At 45.9% G+C, this 18445-nt stretch overlaps 1 protein-coding gene across 7 annotated transcripts in view; it reads left to right on the top strand.

Annotated features, from left to right (window-relative positions):
- Positions 1-18445, top strand: part of EMSY (EMSY transcriptional repressor, BRCA2 interacting) — a 402733-nt gene that overhangs the window by 2506 nt on the left and 381782 nt on the right. The gene's annotated exons all lie outside the window — the stretch shown is intronic.

Here is an 18445-nt window from a genome sequence, read left to right as displayed (position 1 = left end):
GTTCTTCTTTTCGGATAACGGGTAGGGCGCGTTGTCTTTCAATGGATATTTGCCTTCAAAGTTTTGTTTTACATAGGACCTTTTTCCGAGTAGGCAGCTAATGGCCAGTCGGGCACAAACAGATTTGTGGGCCACAATTTTGACATCATATGCTCAAATTTCGTATTAACCAGTGCAAAAATGAAATGATGCAGTGTGAAAAAACTCCTGGTTCTGACATTTTTTTTACTTGCATAGTGTTAAAACATGAGTAAACCCATAGGCACTTCCTTTTGACATAACACTCAGGGCAAGGAGTTGTTTTTACAGAAGTGGGGAAAAGAATTTGAGTGGTGTTGTAACATTCTTTCCCAAGGGCAGATTTACCCTCACATACGTCCAAATGCTCCAGTCCTGCCTTAAAGGCAAATTCACTTGTTGAATATGTAAACTAAGTAAATGTGGACTGTTTAGGGGCACATTTTATTTTGTGGCAATCTTATTAGCTAACCACTCCTTATCAGGGAAATTTGTAGTCCGAATTTGTGGCGATTCTTTTTTTGCTTAGGATTATTACTCCTGTCATCGGGATTTAAGAGTTTTGGGAAATTCTTCCTGCAATTACCTAAAAATCAACCTCTACTTAGTTGATTCGTTGTATCCAGTTATGTTATGAGTTTATTCATGAAAGAAGAAAAAACTTAAGACCGTTATTTTAATAAGAAGGATAGACCGTAAATTTAGCGTTTCTTTGTTTGAGATGCATTCTGAGAATGTTGTCATCACCGTCTCTTAAATAATATGAATAGCAAGAAATGGGTATTTCGTTTTTTTGTCCTGCATACGCCAAATTAAAGAAGATTTGGATTATTCAAGAATGCCGCATTTTGGCCATAGCCCATGTAAAGGAAGCAATTCTGATACTAGGATTGGAAACTACAGAATGAGTTGTTTACTCAGTATCTCAATATTTATTGTATGCATGGGGATGTAGATACAAACCTTTATAAACATGATGTATTACAACTGGAACATGCACTTTAAGGGGAATATTATATTTTAATGTCGTAATTGTTTTATGACAAGGGTACATCGTGATACCAAGTCTAGATTGCAACGTGATGATATATACATCTATGTACATCAACAGCATCATTCAGAAAGAAGGAAGGAGAGAATGGAGTGTCGGGTGGGAGGGGAGGGGAAGGGATTGGATTGGAGTGGAGGGGGTATGGGGGTGTGGAGGGAGGGACTTGCGATAGGGAGGGGAGAGTGGGTAGTAGCATAGTTGTAACATTGTCAACAGAAACTTTGACTGTACAGCACCTCCAGGTAGTTTGGTGTGTGGGGGTGCGTGTCTTGAGGTAGTGGGTGTCAGGAGTGGTACCCTGGGTGCTCTCTCAGGCAGCATCTATGTGATAGCTGCGTTTGTGGGTGCCCTGGAGGAAGGGGAGTGCCTTTCTTTGTCCATCCCGAATAAAAGAAGTATCATGCATTTCAATCAATAGTAGGAGGTGTTAAGGTGGCGGAGGCTAACGTGTAGGTGAGTGAGGGGGACTGTTCTGTGGTCCATTCGGGCAGAGATGTTATGTGCTATTGGAAAAGCTGTGTGAGTTATTTCCCCAAGTGGGGGCTTAGTACATCAGATTGTGGTTGTCTGGTGATGGTTGCACTCTGTGTTAATGGGGAAGGAAGGGGATATAAAGTGTCTACCTGCGGGTCCAAGGTCGGGTTAGGGAATCGGCTGGGTAGGTGGGAGAAGGGTGGGGGGTGGAGGAATGGAGGGGTATGTAATATTGTGGCTGAGGGTTCCAGTAGGGGGAAAGAGGGAGGGGAGGGGAAAATCCTGATCATTGATTGTCGTATTGTGAGTGAGTGGTCCGGTGCTGCCATGGTAAGGCGGTAGGACGTTATTATGTGGTCTCCCAGGAGAAGGGGACCCATGTCTGCGTAAGTACTTCCTCCTGGTCCTGTATGCCGTAGATGACACGTTTGTGGGTTGCTGTGTGGATCATTGCTGCTGTCCAATCTTCTTGTAAAGGTGGGGTGGGCTACTTCCATTGTCGCAGGATGCAAAACTTAGCTGTGGATCGCGTCGTATGTAGGAGGTGGCGTTGTGGGCGAGTAATGTCTGGAGTGTCTCTCAGATCATTTAGGAGGATGACTGAAGAAGTGAGGGGGAGGCAGAGGGGAATTCTCTCCCGGGGTGTCTCCTATATAGGACCAGAAAGGTTGAACAGGGGGGCCATTCACAAAGTATGCGGGGTAGGTCACAGCGTATATCTGAGAGCATCTCCAGCATCTGGAGTGCAGCAGTAGACCAGCCCTCTGTAGGTTCTTAGGAGTCCAGTACCAGTCGTGAAGGGATTTAAAGAGGCAAAAATATTTCCGAGCCTTGCAAGCCCCCCTTATCCAGTGCCTCTATGATTTCAGACCAATCTTCTTAATCTATTGTGATTCGTAGGCATGTCTGCCATTTTACCCAGAGACCGCATAGTAGAGGTTGTGAGAACATTTGGTTTGTCAGGGTTCCATATAATCCCGACATCACCCCCTTGTCGGCCCCACCCCTTTGTCGGCCCCATATCAAGAGGTACTCCACTATCGGTGATGGTTGAAGGGTCCAAGGTCGAGGACTGAGACTTCGTCTCGGGTAGTGTTGCAGCTGCATGTGCTGCCAGGTCTGTTGCAAGGATGGTCACAATTCCTCTCGTAGTTGTGCAAAAGATTTTAAATCACTTTCAGTATCACCTGGTCCAGGTTTGTTTGCCCCTCGCCTTTCATATGGGCCAATAGAGTTTCTAATCTATTTGGATGCTATCATTGCCCCAATTGGTACATTATGGTGTAGACGGTGGCCTATGCCCATAAGGCGATGCGCTCAGTGCCATGCCTTATATGTGGTCTGTATCACAGGATGTGGGGAGACAGTTTGAGGTTACAGTGACCGTATAGGGGGCCAAGGCCGTCGTCGCAAGTTAGGAGTGATCTTTCCATTGCAGAGGGTTTGGTAGATCTGGGAGTAGATCGGCGATCTGGGAGAGGTGCAGGGCTAGAGAATAGTGTTCTACAGATAGTAGACCCAGGCTGCCACAGGAGCAGCGAGCCATAAGTTGAGACACGGCTAATCAGGGACAGAGGGAATCCCAGACAAAGGCTCTTAATTGTGCATTGATGAGTCGTAGAGTAGTTGGGGGTATTGCAACAGGCAGCATTCCCAAGATATAGGTAAAACGTGGCAATGTGACCATTCTCACTGCTTGGACTCTGCCCCATATGAAGGTTCCCAGGAGGACCATTTGTCGAAGTCTGTTTTCATCTGGGCAATTAAGGGTGACAGATTGTCCGCAACCATTCCTTTCAGGCCTCTGTTGACCAAGACTCTGAGATATTTAAGTCGGGATGGTTTCCAACGAAAGGAGTAGTCATGAATTGCCGCTCTCGTGGTGCCTGAGGAGAGTGGGAGTGCTTCGCTATTATCCCAGTTTAGTTTGTAGCCCGAGAGTACCGCAAACTTGTCTATGACTTCTAATAGTGTAGGTAGGGAGTGTGGGAGATCCCTAAGAGTGAGTAATATATCATCGGCGTACAGATACATTTTTGATAGACCGCCTGCAATGGGTATTCCCACTATGTGTGGTGATTGGTGAATGACAGAGGCCAAGGGTTACATGACCAGCAAGAATAAGCGGTGAGAGAGCAGGCAGCCCTGAAATGCCCCCCCTCCGTATTTTGAAGGTGTCCGATAGAAATCCTCCCCAATTGACCTGAGCTACTGGGCAGTCATAGAGTAGACTGACTTTGGAGATGAACTGGTCCCCCAGATCAAAGCGTTTCATAGCAGCGAAGAGGCAACCCCCGTCTAGCTGTCAAATGCTTTTTCTGCGTCTAGGGAAAGGGCTACTGCATCCTTCTGTAGGTCTTTTGCAGTACATAGTGCATGGGCCAGGGTACGGAAATGGTTTCTGGAGGAGCGGCCCAGGACAAAGCCAACCTGTGTATAATGGATGAGGGAAGGTATAACCTTTCTCAGACGTGCAGCCAAGATGCTGGCCAATATTTTGATGTCCCTGTTCCAGAGGAAGATGGGACGGTTACTGCCGCATAACAGCGAGTCTCTTCCCGGTTTGGGTATGACCGCAATTACTGTTCTGTTAGAAAGGGGGCCTAAGGATGCCATCTTTTCAGCCTCTTGCAGGGCAGCATGAAGGGCATCAATTGTCTTTTCGGTCCATATATAATATTCCGCAGGAAAGCCGTCCTCACCTGGTTCCTTGTGGTATGGAAGTTTGGCAATGACTGCTTTTATTTCTTCCTTACTAATATCTCCCTCCAATATTTCCCTACCTGTTGGCCGGTGCTTCCGGTGTGTAAAGGCGTTCATAGAATTAGGCAAACTCATTGACAATGTCCTGGGGTCTGGTAAGGATGACCCTGGCCACCATTTGGATTGCGGGAAAGGCCATTGCTATTTCTGATTGTCTCAGTTGTGCCACTAGCAATCTGCCTGCATTTTTCCCCTGCCATAGTGCCTCCCTTTGAGGCGTTGGAGGGCGTATTCTGCTTTGGAAGTAAAAAGGTAATTGATGGACGTACGCTCTAAGCGGCAACGATTAGGCTCCGAGGGCCAGAATTAGTAAATGCGAGTAAGAGAGGCGATCTGGCCCTCTAGCTCTGTATGGCCGAGTGATGTCTGTTAGCTATGGCTGCCTCTTTCATTAGTTGCTCTCTGATAGTTACCTTTGCGGTGGCCCAAAGGATCCTGTGGGAATCCACAGATGCCTTGTTGTCCATCAGATAGGTAGTAAGGTGGGTAAGGTGTTGCCCTCGGGTGAGCGATACCTCTGAATATTCAAGTGCTATGGTTTCGGACCGGGGAGGCATGGCCTACGTCCAGGGACTGTAGAACTGGAGAGTGGTTGGAGAGGGCAGCCTCCAGTATACGGGATTCATCGATGAGTGCCACCACAGCGTGGCATATGAGGAAGTAATCTAATCTGGACTGGGTGCCATGGACCGGGGACATGAATGTGTATTCCTTGTCTGTCGGATGGCAAAGACGCCAATGGTCCACAAGACCGTGGTCCAGAGAGATGTCTCCCAGTAGGGCTCTCTCAGTTGATTCCCCTATCTAAGTGTCCTGTTCTGTCTAGTACGGCATCACGGACGAGGTTTCAGTCGCCACCTATGATGTAGCGGGATGCTCCAATCTCGACGAGCAGTCAATTTAGTTTGCCGAAGAAGGAGCATACACTGAGCCTACTCATAGGAATCTGTCTCCCAGTTTAAGTTTGGTAAATGTATATCTACTGTCTTGTTCGGACGATGATTTTACGACTGTAATGGGCAGTGATTTGGGGAGGAGTATTGCAACCCTGCATTTTCAAGGTTGGCCCCCTTCAGAAGTGATCGGTTGTGTTACGCTGCTCTCTATCACTCTACCCACTCATTTGCATTGTAGCTTGTCTGACTCCAAGGCATCCAGGTGCGTCTCCTATAGGAGAGCAATGTCTGCTGTTTTGGTTTGAAGATAGGAAAGCACTTTTTTCAGTTAAAGTAGTGTGTGAAACCATTGACATTCCATAAGAGAATACGTAGTGGGTTGCAGGCATAGGTGTTGGGTGCCGCCATGTGTGTTTTATGGGGTGATTGGAGCCCAAAGTTGTCGGGACGATGAGGTATAAGGGGCTCACTGTGTTTGTGAGGTTGTACGAATGGGTATGCAGTGGCAGGGCATTGGTAAGTGAGAGGAGGAGTTCTAGCACGAGGGAAGTATAGGGAGATAAATGGTAGAGATGGGAATATGAGAAAAGGAGGGTAAGGGAGAGAGAGAGAGAGAAAAGGGGGTCAAGGGTAGGCTGGTAGAGGTTGTGGACGAGCAGGCATACAGAAATTCCATCATGTCGGTGCATTTGTATCCAGGGATGAAGAGCCGGTTGGGCATACAGTATAGGGGTGGGAAATGGGTTCGGACGTTCTGCATGGGAGAGAGGAGTGTTTTGTAATGTACCCCCGGTTATACAGTAGAGAAGTAGAGGGGAAGAGTCTCTGTTCATGAGGTTATTCTATGAATCGGAGAGGCATTCCGGATGTCGTGCTCCCTGTGCTCTCATACATGGGTAGTCTGTATCTGTGCTTACGCAATGTGATCAACGGATGAAGGATCAGGGAAGAAAAGATGGAACATAGGGTCTGGGCCTCGTGCGTAGTGGGGGGTGCAGTGGTTATCGGTCTGCAAGTGGATCTCGCCAGATCCCTTGGTGTGATGCTGTTTAGGGGCTTGTACGGAGCAGAGGTCTAGTATGGGTGGGGACTCGGTGCGGAAATGGGAAAAGGTGGTAAGGCTGCACCTCCTATTTGTGTCATAGGTAAAGACAGGCAAGCAAAGGGGTGAGGTGTATCTCTTGTGGTTATTGAGTCTGGAAAGCTTGTTGAATGAGTTGCGTTAGATTGTGGTACCCATCAATGCTCCGGGGATGGAGGTGGAGGGAGGGACACTGAATTATGGAGAGTAGTAGCTGTATGTAGAGGTAGAAAGCAAGAATAGAAGAGTATTGTGAAGCAGATCTGTTCGCTAGGGCCCTAGCGTTGCACAGCCATGTCTATTGTCCTTGAGAGGTATCACCCGGGAGGGGAGAGTAGGTTTAGGGGTACCCTCGATATCTGGTGGGCCACAGTGTGTAAGGCACATAACATGTGAAATATATGTTCAGGGCATTCAAACATTAAGAAAAGAAACATTAAAGCTTGGAATGAAACAGTCTATGAATAATTATGCTGGTACTCAGCCATCGGGTCTTCTTGCCGATTCTCCTTGCGTCAATCGGTATGTTGTAGATGTTCCACCGGGTATGGTTCACCAGATCTCAGGGCGCCTTCTCTTCTGCAGGCGAGGGCTTCAGTGGGGATGGTGATCTGTCCCTGTCGTGCTCCTGTCTAAATGCAGCCAATGCTTGTAGGACCTTGGTTCTGTCTCCCACGGGGCGGGTGGTTCTGTCGGAGAACCTTCCTCTGTGTCGGGAGCCATCCGAGTTCTTCCGGGGTTCGCGGAATGGCACGTGGAGAGTTGACGATGTCAGGGTGGAGCGGTCTCCAGGATCAGGGGCTACAGTGTCCATGTCCTGTGGGGTGAGGCTATCTAGGAAATGACGAAGCTCTACTGGGTCAAATAATTCCTTTGAGACGCCATCCCTGGTGATTTGAAGGCGTGCTGGTTCAAATAGGCCTTATTTTATGTCCAGTTGGCAGAGGATGGGTCTCAGGGAGAGGAAGGCTTTTAGGCAATCATTGGTTTCTTTGGAGAAGTCCGCTACTATATGGATTTCCTCACCTTCGAACGTGTACTGACCGTGGATTCGGGCTGCAGTGATAAGTTGCTGTGCTTGTTTATGGCATAGGAAGCAGGTAGTGAGAGGCCATGGGCACTCGTATACTCCTCATCAGTCTGGTCCTATACGATGAGCCCTCCTCATCCCCAAGGTGGGGGGGTCAAAAGTTAAACCGGTCTGTGAGTTTTGGGAGTGCGGATCATAGGAATGATTTGATTATCAGATCCCTCTGTACCCTCTGGAAACCCGAAACAAGCATTTACAATGCAATGGTCTCGGCATTGGTAAAGTTAGAGCTATTGGCATTGCTCATGACATTATTTTTGTTTATGTTTTTGTTTTTAAAACATTTAAAGAAACCGCATTGTCACGAGCAATGCCAATAGCTCTAACTTTAACAATGCCGAGACCGTTGCATTGTAAATGCTTGTTATTAAATCATCTGTTTTCATTTTTCACATGCTCTTTCTGTCTTTGTTTACTTTAATTGTCAAACAAACAGTGAGGAACTGGTGGTCTAATGAAACAAAACTTGTAGCAAACAGAACTACCAACATCCCAAACACAAAGATGAACTTAACTACATGGGATTATACCAATGTACAGCAGAGATCACAAAAAGTTGTCAGGATTTCCATCAACTGCCAAGAGAGGCCAGTGTCATCATCTGGTCATCCTTCAATCTTAGCCACTCTTCCTCAAATCCTTGAGGGAAATCGTGTAGCAATAAGATTGCAACTGAACAAACAAAGTCTAGTCGCAGAAGGAGAGAAGCAAAAGGTGGCTGATCAGTGTGATCACGAAAGATAGTAAATTATCTCTTGCTTGATGGAGATCGTATTAGTGCAGTGCAGGACAGTGAAATTTAAAAAGGAGTTGGAGAAGAGAGAAACAGCCTTTAATCACCATCTCTGTGCCAATCCTATTAAAAACATATTAAAGCAACTTTGAACAGATAGGTTGCTTCACAGTGGGTCAACTAGTTTCAGCCTAGATGGAACTGTGTCCGGCTTTCTTCAGGACCTATATATCAAATGGAGCTACTGCAACAGTGAAATAGTGGTTTAAAACAAAATTGTCAAATGTACAACCTTGAGTGATGAGATCTCAGAAAAGGCAGGGTGAACTTCACTCCTGAAACAAATGGAGAAATCAAAGTATTTATTGTTTTGAGAGATAGGTATAGTCTAATAAGTTCCTTACAAGTCTAAACAACGCATCATTCGAGGCGGTTCTTTATAGGCAAATGCCAATAATTATTGGCGCACTGTAATAGTAAGCTATTAAAGCTGTGCACTCACCTGCACCTTTCTAGATACAGACCTCACCTCGCCTAGTCACTAACTCAGGGATGGGAGACCCCGCTCTACAATGAATAAGAGAGTGGATCAGTGTTAGTGTGAAGAATGCTATGTACTCCTTCACAAATGTTTTAGAATACTAATGTAGTACTTCTTCTTTCCATTATGTCAACCAAACATTCAAATCAGACAGACATTCAGAAGGGGGTTAAACGTCTCGGGACGGATCGTTCTCCGAGAGGAACACACACACACATAGAGACAATTACTGTGCGACCTTCCTAATCAGTTGTCTAAAAGGAAGGAAACGGAAAACAAGTGGCCACATCCGTAAAGTTTGAGCAACGATAGATACAACAGTCTCTGTAAGTGAGAAAGAAAAATGTATCTATGAACACTCAGTCGAGTGGTCACAATGGTGTTTGTATCATGTGGTGATTTACAAGGTAATTTAAAACCCGGGTCGGGTGTAGTTCATGATTCCAAATAGGGAGATGGTTGGGACATCTCGCGTACTGGGAAAGAAATGGGTGAGTTCTCATGTACAGACGACATACCAGTGAGAAGTATTGTACTGTGCAGAACCTCAAACTACGCTAATGCTTAGGCAAGCTTCTAAATGTTAAAATTTGAAGAGAACGATTCATGCACGTGTAACACTCACCTATCCGTCGGTGCCTCGGGCTCCCCTGTGTGTTTGTGGGAGGTACCGAGGCGCCGATCAGGTGATGCATTTATGCGTATGCGTGGCAAACTAGCCAGTGCCAATCAGAGCATACGGTTCGGACTACGAGATGACATCATCTTTACAGGAAGTAGTAGTTCAAGCAATGTGCTTGTACATGGCGACAAAACTGTTGTCAATAAAATTACAATATGACCACCTGGTTTAACGGGAATGGTCGTTCCACAGCCCGCAAATACTAACAGTGTACGTTGTGGGGACAGATGCAAGAGGCGGACATGAGAATGTCTATCCGCAAGGTACCAGAATAGTGGTGTCACACTAGCCCAAAAAGGAGTGTTGTACTGCGCAGAACCCACAATACGCTAATGTTTGAGTAAGCTTCTAAATGTTGAAATTAGAAGAAAACGATTTATGCACGAGTAACTCACCTATCCGTCGGTGCCTCGGGCTCCCCTGTGTGTTTGTGGGAAGTACCGAAGCGCCGATCAGGTGGTGCATTTATGCGTATGCGTGACGTTCGAGCCAGCGCCAATCGGAGCATACGGTTAGGACTACAAGATGACATCATCTTTTCAGGAAGAGGTAGTTCAAACAATGTGCGTGTACAAGGCGACAGAAATGTTGTCAATAAAATTAAAATATGACCACACAGTTTAACGAGAATGGTCGTGTTTACAGCCCGCAGGTACTAACAATGGACATTATTAAGACGAATGCATGAAGCGGACGTAAGAATGTCTATCCACAGGGTACCAGAATAGTGGTGTCAAAATTCCGGACAGCCCAGAATGATTATCGTGACTAGTGTCCTCAGTAATATATAGCATCGGGCATTACATGGTCTATGTAGGTGTGACCAGCATGTGTGTAAGTATGTCTATTCATAAGATGACAGGTGTCATGCGCTAGTCAACTGATGAAAAGACATGATGAAACAAATATTGAAGTAACTTTATCGACAAGGACAAAAGTATATTGTCGACAGAGAGCGCCAAAAAAGGGGATCTCAAAAGGATTTACTGATTATAGAACTCCAGACGAATTAGCATGGTTCACAATCACTGGGTCCATGGAATAGCTGTTCCATCAAGGACTATGATAGAGAAGTCCATGGGATCGAATCTTTGAGACCAAGCTGGTCACTACGCAGTTTGAATACCCAGCGCTGTTCTTTATTGAACAAAAATTGGGTTTTGTCAGTGATGTAAGACGGTATAAATGGTTTCTCTAAGACCGTCCATGTGAAATCCTCTGCTTTGTGGTTCTTTTCCACGAAATGTCGAGTTAGCCTTGTGTTGGTCTTGCTACATCTGAACGTGCTCTTGTGTTTTTGCATTCTTATTTTAACTTTACGGGTTGTCATTCCTACATATTGGTATTGGCATGGACACTTCAGTAGATAGATCAGGTTGTCACTATTGCAGTTAGTGAACGATTTTTGTATCCAAGGTCTAGTGGTACCTATCTCTATAGTTTTGGAATGTTTAGTTTGCGGACAAACAGCACATACCCCACATGGATAGTGGCCTTCGATAACCGGTAAATTCCATAGAGTGCCTTGTGTGGATAGTTCTCGTTCTTTGAGGCGAGTGTTGACCAACTTGTCACGGAGATTCTGACCTCGTTTAAAGGCGAAAAGAGGCATGGGGATTTTGTGGTTACATGTATTCAAAATCCGCCAATTTTTGCGGATGCTCTTCTGGATGCCATTAGAGAGTGTACTGAAGGTATGAACAAAAGTGAGACGTTCCAGTTGTGGTTTTTCAAGTTTAGGTTCAAGTAACGCATCTCTATGGTTGTTCAAAGCACATTTACATGCGTTTTTTATCAGTTTTTTGGGATATAATTTCACTGATAGTTGATTCGAAAGATCGCTGGCATGTTGTTTGTATAAATCAACAGAAAAACAGTTCCGTCTAAGACGTAAAAATTGTCCGAACGGTAAATTGTCCCTTAAAGATTTAGGGTGCTGGCTGTCATATCTTAACAGAGAATTGCGGGCCATTGGTTTGCGATAGAGTTCGCTGGCTAAGCCATTGGATGTTACAAAGATTGACAGATCCAAGAAGGAAATTCTGGTCTTATGTGCTTCTAGGGTGAACCTCAAGAAAGCGTTTTGTGTGTTTAGCCATTCTTGAAAGGTTATAATCGATTCTAGGCTGCCTCTCCACACAACCAGAATATCGTCAATATACCTCTTTCATAGTCTAATAGACTGATGGAAGGGGTTATTCTCATTGAGAATGTGTTCTTGTTCGAACCTATGTACATAAAGGTTCGCCAGACTCGGCGCAAAAACGCTTCCCATGCTCGTGCCTGAGACTTGTAGATAGATCCTGTCTTAATACATGAAGAAATTTTCTTTTATTGCTAGCTGTGCTAATGCCATGATAAAATGAACTGGCGTGATGGAATCTTAGTCCGCATCATTAAGAATGGAAGCAATGGTGTCCAATGTTTCGTCTTGTGGAATAGATGTATAAAGCGATTCGACATCAAAAGAAACAAGGAGATCTTGTTCTGGATCAAAATCAACTGTGGGGAGGAGACGGAGTACGTCTTTAGTATCTTGAAGATAGGTCGGCATCTCCCTCACCAGTGGTCTCAAGAAAAAATCTACAAATGTAGATAGAGGTTTTAACATAGAACCAATCCCTGATATGATCGGTCTTCCTGGGGGAGGTCTTTGGGTTTTGTGAATTTTAGGTAATGTGTAGAAATACGGCATTACCGGATGAGTTGTCTGCAAATAGGTACTTTCTTGCGAGGTTATCCAACCTTCGGTTAGTCCTTCTTCGACTAGCCTACTAATGGTTTTCCCAATTCTTCCAGATGGATCTTCTCTCAGGCGACGATAGAATCTATCGTTGTCAAGTTGTCTGAGGCATTCTTCTCGATAGCTCTGGGTGTCCATTATAACTGTGGCTCCACCTTTATCGGCAGGCTTGACGGTTATTCCTCTGTCTTCAGTGAGAGAGCGGAGATCAATTGATTCACGCCTAGGGAGGTTGCTGTAACTCTTCACTTTGTTTGTGCAGAGACCCAAGATTTCTTCTTGCACTTTCATTTCAAAGGTGAGTACTTGTGGTGGAATTTGATGCACTGGTGGATTAAATGTGGAGCGTGTTCTAAGGCCCGTATTGGTAGCGTCTGTGGTAGATGTTAGCATGTCTTTATCTTTAAAGAAATGATGTAGGCGAATTTTGCGAAAATTTTTTGCGAGTTCGCATTGTATTTGAAAATCATCACCACTTGATGTAACAACAAAACCTAAACCCTTATTGAGTACTGATTTTTCATCTGAAGTGAGAACCCTCTGACTAAGGTTCACTATCAGATCTCCTCCGGGTTCTGCCCTGGTTGGGGTTGGTTCTGTTTGGATCTGCTGCGGGTGTTCACTTGTGGGGCAACCGGAGTTGGTGAATTCCAGTGAACTTGTGCTTGCCGGTTTCTTCTTCTGCCTCTGGTTCGGCCTTGGCCTAATCCTAAAAACGGCTGGTTAGAAAAATCCTGCATCTGCATTTGGTATGCACTTGGTTGTGGAAAATGTTGTGGAGGGAAACCCCATGGAGTGGGGCGCCACCATTGTTGAAAGTGTGGTGCTGTATGTCCTCTCCAAGGGCGTCTCGAGCCTCGGCCTCTTGTTTGTTGTTTGATCGTTTCTGGGAAATCAGAGTCACTGAAGTTATCTTCTGAACTGCTACCTGAATAAGTGGAGCCATATCTTTTACCTTTTTTGTTAAATTCTACAGGTGTGTAGTTGTCACTAGTGTAAGGGTACACCACTTCATGTTTGAATTTAGCCAGGTCTTTTTTAAATTTCTCAATCTTGGATATTAGGATTGTGTCTTTAAACTCTTTATTAGATTTGTTGGAATCCTCTTGATGTTTCTTAAAAAGAGTACTGGTGATGGTAGTTTTAATTTGTGCCTCTATCACCTGTATTTCTATCAGGATGGCGTCAGCTATACGTTTGGCTGTGGTGATAATCAAGATAAGCCAGTCTCGTGTGCAGCGCCAGGCTATTAGGGACCAATCTTTCAGGAAGCCTTTATCTTGTAGAAATAGCCGAGGGACATTGGTGACAATAAGGCCTGGAAGTGCACAGTTCCCTCGGAGATATTCTGCCATAATGGCACCATGTATTATTGTACGTGAATGGGATTTCTTTAGAGTTGTTACTTTATCCCAATCATCTATATTAGCAGTGGTGGTGTTTGGGACACTGTTCAGTATACTGGGTGTGGTGTCCAGTATCGACTGGTAAAGAGAGTTGTCATATGTGAATCCGCTAAATTCAGCCATGTCTGAGAACTAGAAAGAGAAACACTGCAAGAAAATGCTGTGGAAGGAGAGACAATAAACTCACAGGACAACAAGAAAATGTCTGGTGTTCACAATGGAATAACGCCTACCTGACACATTACCTCTAGGTTAATGCCCATCAGTAAAAAGCGCAAGAACAAATGTAGGTGTGTAAAAAGACCCGCAGCTATCCGCTGCTCAAGAGCATCATACACTACTCCAGGAGGGAGAAAAAGGGTCTGAGGGAAAGTTTACCGACCAAGCTACAGTTCCAATCCCCAAAACCGATAACAAACAAACAGTGAGGAACTGGTGGTCTAATGAAACAAAACTTGTAGGGAACAGAACTACCAACATCCCAATTTTGTTTTAAACCACTATTTCACTGTTGCAGTAGCTCCATTTGATATATAGGTCCTGAAGAAAGCCGGACACAGTTCCATCTAGGCTGAAACTAGTTGACCCACTGTGAAGCAACCTATCTGTTCAAAGTTGCTTTAATATGTTTTTAATAGGATTGGCACAGAGATGGTGATTAAAGGCTGTTTCTCTCTTCTCCAACTCCTTTTTAAATTTCACTGTCCTGCACTGCACTAATACGATCTCCATCAAGCAAGAGATAATTTACTATCTTTCGTGATCACACTGATCAGCCACCTTTTGCTTCTCTCCTTCTGCGACTAGACTTTGTTTGTTCAGTTGCAATCTTATTGCTACACGATTTCCCTCAAGGATTTGAGGAAGAGTGGCTAAGATTGAAGGATGACCAGATGATGACACTGGCCTCTCTTGGCAGTTGATGGAAATCCTGACAACTTTTTGTGATCTCTGCTGTACATAGGTATAATCCCATGTAGTTAAGTTCATCTTTGTGTTTGGGATGTTGGTAGTTCTGTTCCCTACAAGTTTTGTTTCATTAGACCACCAGTTCCTCACTGTTTGTTTGTTATAGGTTTTGGGGATTGGAACTGTAGCTTGGTCGGTAAACTTTCCCTCAGACCCTTTTTCTCCCTCCTGGAGTAGTGTATGATACTTTAATTGTCAGTCAGAGGTTATTATGGCACCTGTAGAACACATTTTATTGTAGGCACAAGATTTTAGCAGGTTCGCTGTGAATGGATCATCAGTATTGGAGGAAGAGTTTGTAGAAGCTATGGCCTGAACGAACCAGCATTGACAAAGCCAATAGGTCTTGCCTGTGGGAGAGTTACTGGCTTTCCCAATCGGGTGGCGATGGACAATAGGTAACAGGATGGTTTAAAAAAAAAAAAGCGTAATGAAGCGGCCTGTGCTGGCTGCACCATAGTACTTTTATTTCCATATGGCAGCTGGGGGGGGGGGGGGGTAAATAAACAACAGACACAACCAGGGTGTGGGAGAGGAATAAGCAACACAGCTGGGGTTGGGGGGTGAAATAGGAATAAGAAAGGCTGCCAGGAGGATGGGAGGTGAATAAGCAACACAAACATGAGGGAATGGGAATAGGCCATATGAATGGGGGTGGGAGAGGAATAAGAAACAGGGATGGGAGGAGATGAATTAACACAGAAGGGGGAATAGGAGGCGGCAAAGAAAAGTGGATGGGGTGGAAGGTGAAGAAGCAACACAGACTTAAGAAGCAACACAGAGGGGAGGGCAATACAGAGAGGTGAGAAATCAGCAATACAGAGAGGCAAATAAGAACAAGAGAGACAGACGCCTGAGCTTCGGGGGCTTGAGGGCAACACACACTAGTTTAAAACAGCTAACCTTGGTGGTGGGACTAACGCTGCTGGCTAGGTACGCAGCGCCTAAGGATAGCAACAGGGATGGGAGAAGAGGGTCACCATTCGTGAGGGGCCACATTCCTTTGCCAGAGTACGGGAGGGGCTTTTGAGGCAGCACACCTAGGTGGGGCGGCTGCACGCTTCTGGGAAGAGGGGCGCGGCCTAGAGGCAGTGCTGCTGGGCAGGTAGGGGGAAATCAGTGCAGCGAGGCAAAGTCCTGTCTGTGGTGAGGGGCGGGCGCTGCCGCGGCGTAAGAGAATGAGGTAAAGGTAGGACTGAACACCCAGTGGTGGGGTCCCTGACTCACAAGGAGTGACTCCACCATCGATCCAGAAATCCTGTTCATGCTCCCATTACTGGGGGTCAGACCCTCTGAAAGAAATTCTCCTGCCTACAGCCCTGACCCTCACCCGGCTGTGACCCGGAAGTCCATAACTACTATGTGCGTGAAGACGTTACTGGCACAGAACATTTCCAGAGGAGAAAGTATGTGCTCCCCGTTGCGCTTTTATGACACGCCAATTTTGGCTGATCTGGGGGTGGTGGTGGTGGGGGGGGGGGGGTGTTGTTAGGAAAACCTTTTTAACCCAGGACCCTTCTGCTTTTTAGGGGGAGGAGGCCAAAGGTCGGTGGCCATGTGTCGTCATGAATCTCAAAGTCTCTTGCAAAAAACACCTAGAACGTGTACATTCATATTGTAAACTATGGCACAGAGAGAAGTTAGTCGCCCCTTTGGAATGTCAGCATGCCACGCATACGATGACGTCTTCACGCATGGTTCATTGGTCAACCTGTCTCGAGTGAAAGATTGGCTAGGTATTTTATACTACATAGTCTAGCGTCATCCACCCTATCACATCAACTCCCACACAGCATTTTATAATTCGGTTAGGTGGATTCATTTAGTGCGCGTTTTTTTTCCCAGATGTCCATCCTGTTTGGGTGGCCCTCACCGTGATGGGTGGAATGCGATCGAGAGTTATAATAACCATATAGCTAGCTCCTACTACCAGAGCCCATCGGATTCGCAGCACTATGAACACGCCGGCTGCGCTCTTTTCACGGATATTGGATGGATGAAAGGCTGAGCAGCTCTGCCACAAGGCGAACCTATGACTAAGGCACTTAGACGACTGCAGCAGGCTCCTTGACCCACTGAGCCATCCCATGCCCTCTCTCGATGTCTTATTTCCCTGGATGTGTCCTAGCTGCGCCGGGGTGTGTGTCCGACTGGCACGGCTGGTGTTCCTCTGATACGCATCTTATCACCGGAAGGCAGGACGCGGCGCTTTCTCTCGGCGCGCTCTGTGCTAATGGGTTTTGTGCCCTGCACTTCAACCCACATTACTAACCTTAGGCGTCACTTCATAGGAATGCTGCTTCGGTGCATTCGTGAAAAACTCACAAAAAGATTAAATCCAGGACAATCAAACCACTTCCGTCTTGGGGGGTGAGATTACCTATTTAATGGGCCGGCTAGGATGACGCTCAATAGCAGGCGGAGGATCAAATGCTGCAGTAGTTCAGTCAGCATATCTGCACTGTGCAGGAAACATTTTTTTTTTGTTTTCACTCAACTGCAATTGAGGATTTTACACGTTTAATGGTACATTATCACAGGGCGAACCTTCTACATGGCCAAACGAAATATCGGCTAGGTTCTTCGAAAAAGCAGCATTCTCCTGGCACTCGCGCGAGCTGCGCAAGAACAGCAGCATTTCCGCCATGTTGTTGAGTTCATGGAAAGCACAATGGCATTTGTTATACCAAGAAGGTAAATAAGTACTTTAGGTGCCTGCACTTTACAATGCCACGGCGCCACGTAAAAATACAGAATTATCGCCCTGCTCCGCTCCTGCCACGAAACATCTGCGCTCTATGGTAACAGCCCGCATTTCTTTTAGCAGCCGAGCCGAACGCGCTCGTGGCGATGTGAGAAATGTGGCGAGCTCTTTAAAATAGGTACCTGCTTCTGAACGTCCTTTCAAAGCCTGCGGGGAGAAATGTAGAGCACAGCTGGCTGCTTCTGATACTGTGGTCTCAGATTTAAAGGGCAGGAGCCGAGAGCAGGGGGAGAGGACAAGCACACCACTGCCTTTCTCCGAGGCGAAGCAGAAATGCCTCGGAGAAACGCAGTGGCGTTTTAGGATTCGGGGGGCGTGTTTTGCTTTTCTCTCCTCTTGCCATTGGCTGGAGGAGATAATTAGAAAAGTAACGAAAAAACACGCCCCCGAATCCGAAAAGGACGGGGCCTGTTCGGAGTGACAAAGCCTCTTCTCCAATGGCTGGCCAGCATTCAAGAGGCCAGCCAATGGAGAACAGGGGAGAAGAGGGGCGGGTTCAAGCCCCTCTTCTCCAAAACATTAAATCTCCGACTTCCGGTTCTGCCTTCGGCAGACCGGACGGTCCTCGACCTAAAAAGACATCACAATAGCTTCTGTCCTCCAAGTCAATGCCCTTGCTACAAAGGTGTAGGAGTGCTTGGTCTCTCTCTGGCAGTGTGGTGTTGTGGTCCTCCAATACAGAGACACTTTGAGTCAGGCTGTACACTTGATTTTTGGAATCCTGCTATGTCTTTCCTGATGGATTTGGTCTCGGTGGCCAGGGCGGGAATGGTCGTCTCTATGCCTTCCAGTCGGCAGCGCACAGCCGAGATTTCATGCAATATTCACTTCATAGTGGTGAGAAGATTGCTGCCCTTTTACAATAGTAGTGTCTTAATCACTTTTAGTTGCATTTTGCACGTTATTATCAGGCAAAGTAGCCTTGTATATTTCTAACGGCTTACCTTCAACTTTTGAATATTTCTAGCAGGACGGGTGATGTTCTATTTTTAATGTCATGGCCGCTACTTTTTTTGTACATGGGATACTGATTTAATGAGATTTATATCCCCCTATTCCTGTTAGATTAAATGTTGGCTTTGACGATATAATACTTGAGCAGTTACTCCAAGATGGCTGACGTGGTGAGCTTGTCTTTCCACGTGACCTAGGCTTTGTGTATTCAATGCGGGAGTTCACATTAAGTTGTGGCGTGTTACCGCGTCTATAATACGACCTAGACTCTCGAGTTGGC

Source organism: Triturus cristatus, chromosome 8 (genome assembly GCF_964204655.1).
Source record: "Triturus cristatus chromosome 8, aTriCri1.1, whole genome shotgun sequence".
Lineage (NCBI taxonomy): Eukaryota > Metazoa > Chordata > Amphibia > Caudata > Salamandridae > Triturus > Triturus cristatus.
This window is presented reverse-complemented; position numbering and strand designations above follow the sequence as displayed.